At 33.6% G+C, this 9,926-nt stretch overlaps 1 long non-coding RNA gene across 1 annotated transcript; it reads right to left on the reverse strand.

Annotated features, from left to right (window-relative positions):
* Positions 1 to 8,661: 8,661 nt before the first annotated feature.
* Positions 8,662 to 9,913, reverse strand: LOC111375529. Its single transcript, XR_002699328.1, has 3 exons — positions 9,319 to 9,913; positions 9,051 to 9,206; positions 8,662 to 8,909 (listed from the first exon to the last, which is right to left on the reverse strand). It is a non-coding gene; the product is annotated as an uncharacterized LOC111375529 (long non-coding RNA).
* Between the last annotated feature and the right edge of the window lie 13 nt (positions 9,914 to 9,926).

Here is a 9,926-nt window from a genome sequence, read left to right on the forward strand (position 1 = left end):
AAATTTCAACTTTGAAGAAAAATATAAAAAAAAATATATCACACTAAAATTTTTGACACTTTAAAAAAATATATGACACTAAGATTTTGACACTTTAAAATTTTGACACCCTTCTTAACAGCTTCTCACAATAGGGGGTGAGGAGAGAAATTTTTTGTCTTTTTTAATTCATATGGATCCTACTTGAGTTCCAACTCATGTGAGAGTCTGTCAAGCATTTTGTCAATTGGTAAAGTAGATAATTCTTCAAAATTACAATGATATATTAAAGTTTGATTGATGGGACAATGAGACAAGGAAATAGAAACCGTAGATCTGGACCTTTCTTCTTCCTTTTGGTGGATTCAATATTTACTTTTTTTTAATCTTGGTAATTTTGACGTCATATTTGGGTTGTGTTCTGAGCCAGCGTCGGATCCGAGATTTTTCAAACTTGAGCTGGATTCTAAAGTCGAGCCATCAAATTGTGCTGTACACTCCATTTTTTTATTTTTATGTTTTTTACTTCATAAGGGTCTTCCGGAAAGTTAGAAATTATATAAAAGTCATTGTTAGCAATTAGCGTGCACATTAACACAAAGAACAACACAATTTTTTTCGTACATCTTGCAAACAAATTGTAAAAAAGTACAAAGTCAACTTTTTTAGAACAAATATACATAAGGTTTAAAAAATAAGGATAGGTGTTAAGCATGTGTTGCTAGAGGTGCTTCAAAACAAAGGGCATTCCAATCGCAGCCGCTAGGGTAGGGTCGTATCCCAAATTTGATGTCAAGAAAATTTAAGAATGTCTTTTTTTAAGGAGTTTTTGAGAGCAATAAGAAATCAGACAATTTTCTAGGATTAAATGAACATTTCTCTTTCATATTGAATCCTCGAAGGTGTGCTTACTTGGTGTCAAATCAGCTCGACACTTAAATTTTGGACAAGTCTTTAAAGAAGAAAAGATGTGAGAGGAACGAAGATACGAGAACAAAAGTAAGAATATAGCAGAAAAATTGATTTAATTTAATTTAATTTAATACTTGTTAAATAATTCTCTAAAAGTTCTAAATCTAGAAAGGCATCAATTCTATTCATTTAAGATTTCCTGACACACTTCAAGTGAACTCTGTAAATACAAAATTCTAACTTTCGTCAGACAATTACCGAAACTATTAAGCCACTAGAAAATAAATGAACGATTAGTTGAATAGTTATACTTTAGTTAGAAAAAAAATGAATTATTATTTCTTAAGTAGTGAATTACTAATTGTACATTGTACAATATGTTCAACCTAAAATGGTGCTTAACTTTGGAAACAAATTCAAGAAAGGGAAACTCAAAAAGGTGATGATGAAGATAAAAAAAGATATCGGGTTATTAGTGAAGGAGATTGAGAAATGGAAGAAACATGAAATGGAAACAAGAGAATATATACGGTAGTGATGAGGCCTTACAACTCGTGAGTCGATTTCTAATTTTTCATTTTTCTTTTCACTTTCTCTCACATATATTTGTTGATCTAATTTTAGACATGATTTGTTTATGTACTTATAACATGGAATTTGAGAATTATGTTATACCAAGGACAATTGTTGGGATGCCCAATTTTTACATGGTTTAGAATGTATGATCAAGTTAGAATAGATTTTCTATTTTCTTTAAAATCTTCAAGCCCAACTTGTATGATATGGTAAACTCTTTAGACAAAAATGTAATTATAAAAAAGTTTTAAAAGTCAAAGAGTCAATTAGTAGGTTGTGTAGATGAACTAGGAGTTCTTGAGTTTATTTATGGAACAAGGAGAAAAAGTTGTTAGAATTATGTTAGTCTGTCGCCAAATTGATGCTCAAGCGCTCAAAACAATGAAGTTGCCACTCGCCTATTGCTCGAGTGACGCACCTAGCGCTAGTCTAGTGCTTGAGCGGCAGTGTTAACCAAAAAAACTCAATTCGCAATTTTCAAGAGCTCAATCTATCATATACTACCCTAAAACCTCTAAACTATAGAAACCCAAGCCCACTTCGTGAAAATATTGGCTGAATATTGTTTTGTAAGAGAGATCACATCCTACACATTTTACATACAATTCAATCTTCCATTGATTCAACCAAATCATTGAAAACATCAAATTCACATAATCAAAACACCAAAACCCATATTTTCATAAAATCTGTCAAGGTCCTGAAGATCAAGGATGGTGATTGGAGTTTTGGTTAGAGAAGAACGAATTCGTTGTTGGTGATCCACATAAGTTCCTTGGTGATTATAGTCAGAAGGTCGAAGAATACTAAGGTTAGTCGAGTTTAGATCGTACTATAAGTCAATTCATTTGTAGTGGATTCTTACTAGTTTGGGTCCGGAGCTTGGTGTACATAACCCCTATGTACATAAATTATGTACACCAAGACTTTTTCGGAGTTTTTTTAATCTCGCAAGAGGTTTTCTTCGTCATCAATTTTGTGATGTTATTTACTTTTCTGCAATTTATCAACTGTGACAATTCAACTTAGGATAGCATTGCATGTGAATTCATTTGAATTAATTAATAATTGTGACTTGTTACTTTTATTAATTGCCAAATTCAAATTCCGCAAAAAACACCTATTCACCCCCTCTAAATGTTAGTTGTGTCGAACATTGTTATTTCAATTGGTATCAAAGCTCAAGTTTTGGCGGTTGTTGGGAGGGCCAAATTGATTATTAAAGCGAGGTTTGAACAAGGTTGATTGTTTTAGGGATGGTGAGTATGGAATTTGATATTCCACTTTTCGATCGCAACACTATTTTTTGTTATGGAAGATTTTTGTTTGGAAGCTAGAGGGGAATCAACATAAGTAGTTGTGATCTTGTTCCTCGTGGGAATAATTCGAGCAAATTTATTAACTCGAATTGAGTTATTTATGAATTTGCTGATTTTGTTGTTCATAGTGATTCGAGCAAGTTCGGTGCCCAAGGTAATTCAACTCGTAAGCAGTAATTGGATTCAGTTTACAGTACATAGTTGAGTATGCTTGAAGAGACATGGTGAAGGAGGTGGAGTAATTTGGTGGAGTGTTTTGTTTGGTGAATTTTGTTCAAGTTGAAGAGTTAAGTTCTATTCTTTGCAGTGAAATTCCTTTCAAGATAGAGTTTGTTAGAATTGGGGGCCCGAATTCTTGTTGAGTATTTGATTGGAAATATTGTTGGTGGAGTATTGTGTGTTGGTAGTAAACTTGAAGATGTTTTGAAGGAGTCCAAGGTGACTTTGACTCCTATTTCATATCAAATTCTCCACTATTGGTTTTACCCATTGTATTAGAATTTCAACTTATATTAAACTCTTCATGTATTAATTCTCCTAGTATGTTATGGATTCTTTGATTATAAATATGTGTTGTATAACACATATTGAAATTGATCAATGGTTTTCTCGAATTTGGATATCTACAAATCTTGGTTTCTTTATGATCCATTATTCTCATATTGTTCATATTAGTCTTGTCTTTGTTATTTGGTCCAATTCTCAATTTGCGTGCATGTGGTTTGTATTGCATTGTTTTAAGTTCGTTTGACATTTTGTCTCGATTTCATATGTACGGCATGGCATGCCTTTGTATCATTTGGAGTGTATATTTCTTATTCGCCTCGTTTCACACACATTTATACATTTCATTAGTTAGAACTCATCGAGGAATATAGCATCAATAGTTGGCATTTATTGATATGTTAGTACTGTAAACTTGTCACGGATATCGCCTAAAAGAATAGGGACTACTGCCCAGACATTGACTGCTTCGATCTATCATAGTCGATCTAGATTCATCTCTTCTACTACCCAGGATATTTTTCAGTCCCAGTTTTCCTTGCATCCTACTTTGGTGGAGCATAACATAATACTTTCTGATCTTTCTCTCGACCTTGCTGCCATCTTTACTTCACGTGGATGTTAGCCTTTACTTGTTGAGTTTTCTTCCCCCAGTCTCCTTGTCCAGGAGTCTATGCTAATATTCACAATATTAGCGGGTCGAGATATAAGGTCTTTATTCGAGGTAAGACACTAAAAATCAATCTTGATGTCATATTCGTTATTATTCACATTTGCTGGGTTATTCATCCTTTGTTCCCTTATCTGTTTGCTGAGACTCTTCCTTCTAATTCTTTTGTTAGATCGTCTCTTTTTAACAGCCCCTTGGGAGAGGGTTCGACTGGGATCCATACTGAATCCCTTTTTACTGATCGACGGATATTGTTGCGCATTATATGCATAAATTTGTGGCCAGTTTCCATTACTCTTCACTATTTATGGATAAGGCTAGATTTCTATATGCACTTTTGCATGACAACTCTAGACATTCCTTCTTTCTTCTGCCATAAGATAGTGCATATCTTTCGCAAGACTAGCATAAAGATTGGTCTTCCATATGCCTGTTTGATTTATCATCTTGTGACGAGTCTTAGGGCTAGTTTTTCGGATGGGACTACATGGAGAGTTTCCTGGCCTATTGGCAAGACTACATTTCACAGAGTAGGTCCATGTTCCTTCAAATTATGTTTCTTTTAATTTGGAAGTGCCAATTGATCCAATTGTGAGCCAATTGTGCCACCTAATCCTATTGGTGATCTACTTTCTGTTGATCCTTCTGATATTCCACATTCATCTTGTTCTCATATTCCTACTTCCACCACTGATATTCCATTGTCTTCTACCTTAACTCCTATTCCACTATCCTTTACTGATTCTATTCCAACATCCTCTTATGTTTCTCTTGACCTTTCTATGGTTCTCATGAGATAGTCGTCTGTCATGATCGAGCAATAGGTTCATATGATAGCTAAGATTACCCCGTTGTGTCCACTTCAGAGTACTACTCAGCAGAGTTTGCTACACTTCGAGATACGGCTGGCTACCTTCAAAGAGGAGTCAAATGGATCCATTGACATTGGGATGACGGTGATTAGTCTATGAGGCTACAGTTGTAGATGATGCCACTGATTAGTTGATTGGTATTCCCTTAACATTTGTGATAAAAATGGGGAATAAGTAGTATACTTTGATAGCAGTATATTTTAGATACATTTTGGGCTGTATATATGGGATATTAACACATTTTAAGATGTATATGATATTTTCTTCTTAACTAGATTAAGTTTTGATGTTTTGTGGTATCGATATTTGTTTTGTTAATTTATTTATATTGATTTTGCATCTTAATTTAATTAGCATGATTATAAGCTTACTGACATCTATCTTAGCCACTTGTTTTTCTTTACTGTTTCACGTGCTTTTATACATGGTATTTGAGTTGTTGATTTCAGCAAACAGGTTTAATAAGAAAAAGCAAGCTATTGTTAAGTCAATTGGTTTTGGATAGATTAGAGTGGTTGTCTTTGATTTGTAATACGTGTTTTTATCACAATATGTCAAAGGGAGATCATATTAGGTTTTATAGTTATTGGCAATCTTTAGACGAAAATATAGTTATAAAAGAGTTTTAAAAGTCAAAGAGTCAATAATAGGTTGTGTAGATGAACTAGGAGTCATTGAGTACGTTTAAAGAACAATGAGAAAAAGTTGTGGAAATTATGCTAGCCTACTGCCAAACTGATATTCAAGTGCTCAAAATAGTGAAGTTGTCGCTCATCTGCCCTCAACTGGCGTTAGCCTAGTGCTTGAGCGATGATGTTATTTGGGAAACCATAGTTCGTGATTTCAAGGGTTTTATCAATAGTTATCGGACCCAACCTGATGGTGGATTTGGAAAAATCGTTGGATCAACGGGTCAATAATTCAACCGGTGGGTTATCATTAAATATTAATTTTAATTAAACAACTAAGGACCATTGTTTCCATGATGGTCTTAGAGATATAATATCTCATTTGTTGCCATTGTTTGAATCAAGGCTTTAGCATATTTACAAGTAAATTTTTTCTTCAATTTAATAACCATTCGGTTCATACATTGAACTGGATCTAGTTCCACTTAAAATCGTCCGATTCAAACGATTGGTTAGTGGTTTAACTAGTTTCTAACCGGTTCATACGGTTAATTGATTAATTAAATCACCCATGCTGGACCAAGATTCGGTTCGGCGATTCCCAATCTGGACCGGTTGGTCCAGTCCGATTTTAATAACTATGGTTTTATTTATCATATACTACCTCAAAATATCTATATTATAAATACCCAAGCCCCACTTCGTAAAAAAGGTTGGTTGAACATTGTTTGTAAGAGAGATCACATCCTACACATTCTACATACAATTCAATCTTCTATTGATCCAACTGAATCATTTAGAACACCAAACCTATACTTCTATATAATCTGTTGGAGTTCTAAAGATTAAGAGAGGTGATCGGAGTTCTAATTAGAGAAGAGCGAGTGCATTCTTGATGATCTACATGAGATAGACAATTCCAGAACACAGGAGCTGGTGCAAGAGTATACAATTCAGGAGTGTCTTGGTGATTACAGTCAGAAGATCAGAGAGTACTAGAGTTGTCAAGTCCGGACCATACTATAAATCAATTTGTTTATAGTGGATTCTTACTAGCTTGGGCTCGAAATTTTGTATTCTACAAGGAGTTTTCTCCTTCATCAATTTTGTGGTGTTATTTACTTTTAGTAACTTATTAACTATGGCAATTTCAACTTAGCATAGTATTGCATATGAATTTATCTAGATTAATTAATAATTATGGCTTGTTGCTTTTATTAATTGGTAAATTTATAAAACACCTAATTTGCCCTCTTAAGGGTTATTTAGATCGAATTTCATTATTTCAATTTATGAGTCCAACCAAGCGCGGAGCCAGCACTCGGCGAGGGGGTGCGGTGGCGCGTGCTGGTTCCGCCAAAATCTTGAGAACCACCTGATAGCAATTGTCAATCAGGCCGTTGCAGAAGTTGCAGAGCCAGCTGGGTTCTAGAGAAGAACTGAAGAAGATGAGGATGAAAGCGAAGAGCCCTTTATTTATTTATTTATTTATTTTTGGTTTGGGCTTCAGTGAAGTGACTACAAGTAATTGTTGGGCCTCTTTTTGTTTAGCCCAATTCTAAAATGAAATGAACAAAATGGTCTAATTTATCAACCATTTTCAATTGTGTAGCCAAGAATCCAAAATTCTTTCCTTCTACCCAATTCCCAAATCATGGAAGCCTAAGTGCCAATTGCCAAATGCTTTTCCTCCCTTCTCTTTTCTCCAATCCACACGACCTAAGGGCTACTGGCAGGTAGACTCCATTGAAAAAAAGGCAACCTCAACGACGACACGAGGAGGAGGAGTTGCTGGAGCCAAGTGCCAACAACCGCTGCAGTGCTGAGCCGATTGCCATGAGTGAGTCCGTGATATCGTGATTGTCGAGTGCCGCTGCCGTTTCTGGGTTTATCCTTTCTGCCTTCTTTGTTCAAGCTGGTGACTCTCTCTCAATTCTCCCTCTTTATTTTTATTTTATTTTTTGGTTTTGTTCTATTTTGTTTTGGTTACTGTCTACTTGACTTGTAGTTGTTGATGTTGAGTATTGAGTAATTTAATGTTAATTATGTTATGATTTATTGATTTGGAAATTTATGTTTGTGAATTGTGATTTATGAATTATGATAAGTAATTTACGTCTTATGTCTTATGAGTTATGATTATTGATTGGAAATTTATATTTACGAAGTTATGTTTCCGAATTGTGATTTATGATAAGTAATTTACATCAAGGGTAATGAGGAATGTTTATTGTTTTGGGAATTTATGTTTGTGAATTGTGATTTATTATAAGTAATTTATGTTTTAATGAGGAATGATTTATGTTTGGAAATTTATGTTTACGAAATTATGTTTACAAATTGTGATTTATTATTACTAATTTATGTTTTAATGAGGTATGAGTATTGATTTGGGAATTTATGTATACAAAATTATGTTTGCGAATTGTGATTTATGATAAGTAATTTATGTTTTAATGGAGAATGACTATTGATTTGAGAGTTTATATTTACGAAATTATGTTTGCAAATTGTGATTTATGATAAGTAATTTATGGTTTATGCGTTATGATTATTGATTTGAGAATTTACGTCTAGGAAATTAGGATAAATGAGAAAATTTAATTGAGAAGAACGTAGATTGTCGATTGTCGACGGTCAACGACCAACGATTGTCGATCGTTGATCGTCTTCAAATTTTAATAAACGACCGAACTATTACGATCGTTGATTATAGACGGTCAACGATCAACTTCCGTCCCAACTGGATTTCGATCTTAGATTCGCCCCTGAGTCCAACTAATTTGGCAGGTTACATAGTATAATTGATACAAATGAATAATATTATAAAATAGTTGAATTTTAAATTAAAATTACTCAAAAGCCTATATCACATCACACAAACTTTGATGAACCTGCACGAGTCTCTTTATAGAAAATTGTTCATCACGTCAATAATTAATCATTGCAACATTTTGAGACTACCAGTTACCGAATTCAATGTTTTTTTTTTGCATTTTGCTACAAACAAAACACTTGTTTCACTCTTAAAATTCGCCATGCTATTGTAAATTTCCATCAATTTTAAATTTTAAATTTTAAAATAAAATAATATTGTACCACCTCTCGAAAATAAAATATTCAAAAAATGAAAATGAATATAACAACCACCAGTATTATAAACAACAATAAATATAAAGAATTGAAAGAATGTTGTTAGTTATGTAAAATATTTACAAGATGATCCCAGCTTCAATAATTCTGGCAAAATTGATCTCCCAAATCACAACAAAACCTCTTTGTTGAGTTCAAATTTTTACAATCTTTCCCTTGGACCAATTATAAGCAGAAATTAATTAATTTTCATAAGTACTTATTTTCATCTAAGAAGTGATTGAGAATTCTTCAGCAAATTGTTGATAGGCGCTCCTCTAGCATTGCATAATAGCTTCTTTACTCCTGCTGTCATCTGTCATTTAAACGGCCAACATGTAAATTTTCAATAAATTCTCAAAACAAATGAAAAGAAAATGAAAGATAGAAAATGTTGTCTTTCATGAGACGGAAATGAAAAGTATTAGTCTGCGAATCACAAGAAATTGTTACCTACCTTTCCGAGACTTCCCCTTCCTTATGGAACAGTTCTTTTATACGAAATAGAAGATGATGGAGGTGATTTTCGGCTAGTTTCTTCTCTGCATATCGACTTCCCTTGACTAAATCTTCCTGAAATTTCTGAAGATTTGTTCCATTGGAGGCTAGATTGCTGCCAATATTTAGAATTTTAGATGTTGGCTATAAGTTAATAGTAAAATAAATTTGAATTTACAAAATTTGAAGCAAAATTTCTAGTTAATTAAAAACACACACACGCACACCTGTAGACTTTTGCTTCTTGTTGTTACACCCAAACTGCTGTGCCATTCCGTGTTCAAGGCACTTGGGAGGCTTGATTCCTATCATAGGAACCCATATTAATCACTACATGGTAATTGTTTTTCTTACTATGGTTAACAATTGTCATGGAATCGAGTATCATGCATATTAATCCGTCAAGTTATTGATAATTGTAATAAATTGTAGCATGCATAATCATAAATTTCGAGTAAATGATGAATTTAAAGATCTTTTAAATGGTTGAATTATCTTACTTTCCAAAACTTTGAATTCTGCAATTTTCTTACACTCCAATGGTCCCAATCTCGATCACAATGGAAGAGAATTATTATTCACAATCTTATTTTGTGAGTTTTTCTACCAAAATAGTGATTTTAGGGCCTTTCCAATTTTGGTGATATTTTCCATACGAATTTTCACCATTTTTCTTTCCATCATTCTCTCTCTATCAAATTGTTAGATAAAAGCTAGAGGTTTTATGGGAGTTAAGGTTGGTTATAGGGAGTTGTAGGTTTGAATTTTAAGTTCAAACAACTCCCTCCAACCCTTTTAATGTCTTGTGGATCGTGTCACCTCACATGGACGACCC

The sequence above is a fragment of the Olea europaea genome, chromosome 2 (genome assembly GCF_002742605.1).
Source record: "Olea europaea var. sylvestris chromosome 2, O_europaea_v1, whole genome shotgun sequence".
Taxonomy (NCBI): domain Eukaryota; kingdom Viridiplantae; phylum Streptophyta; class Magnoliopsida; order Lamiales; family Oleaceae; genus Olea; species Olea europaea.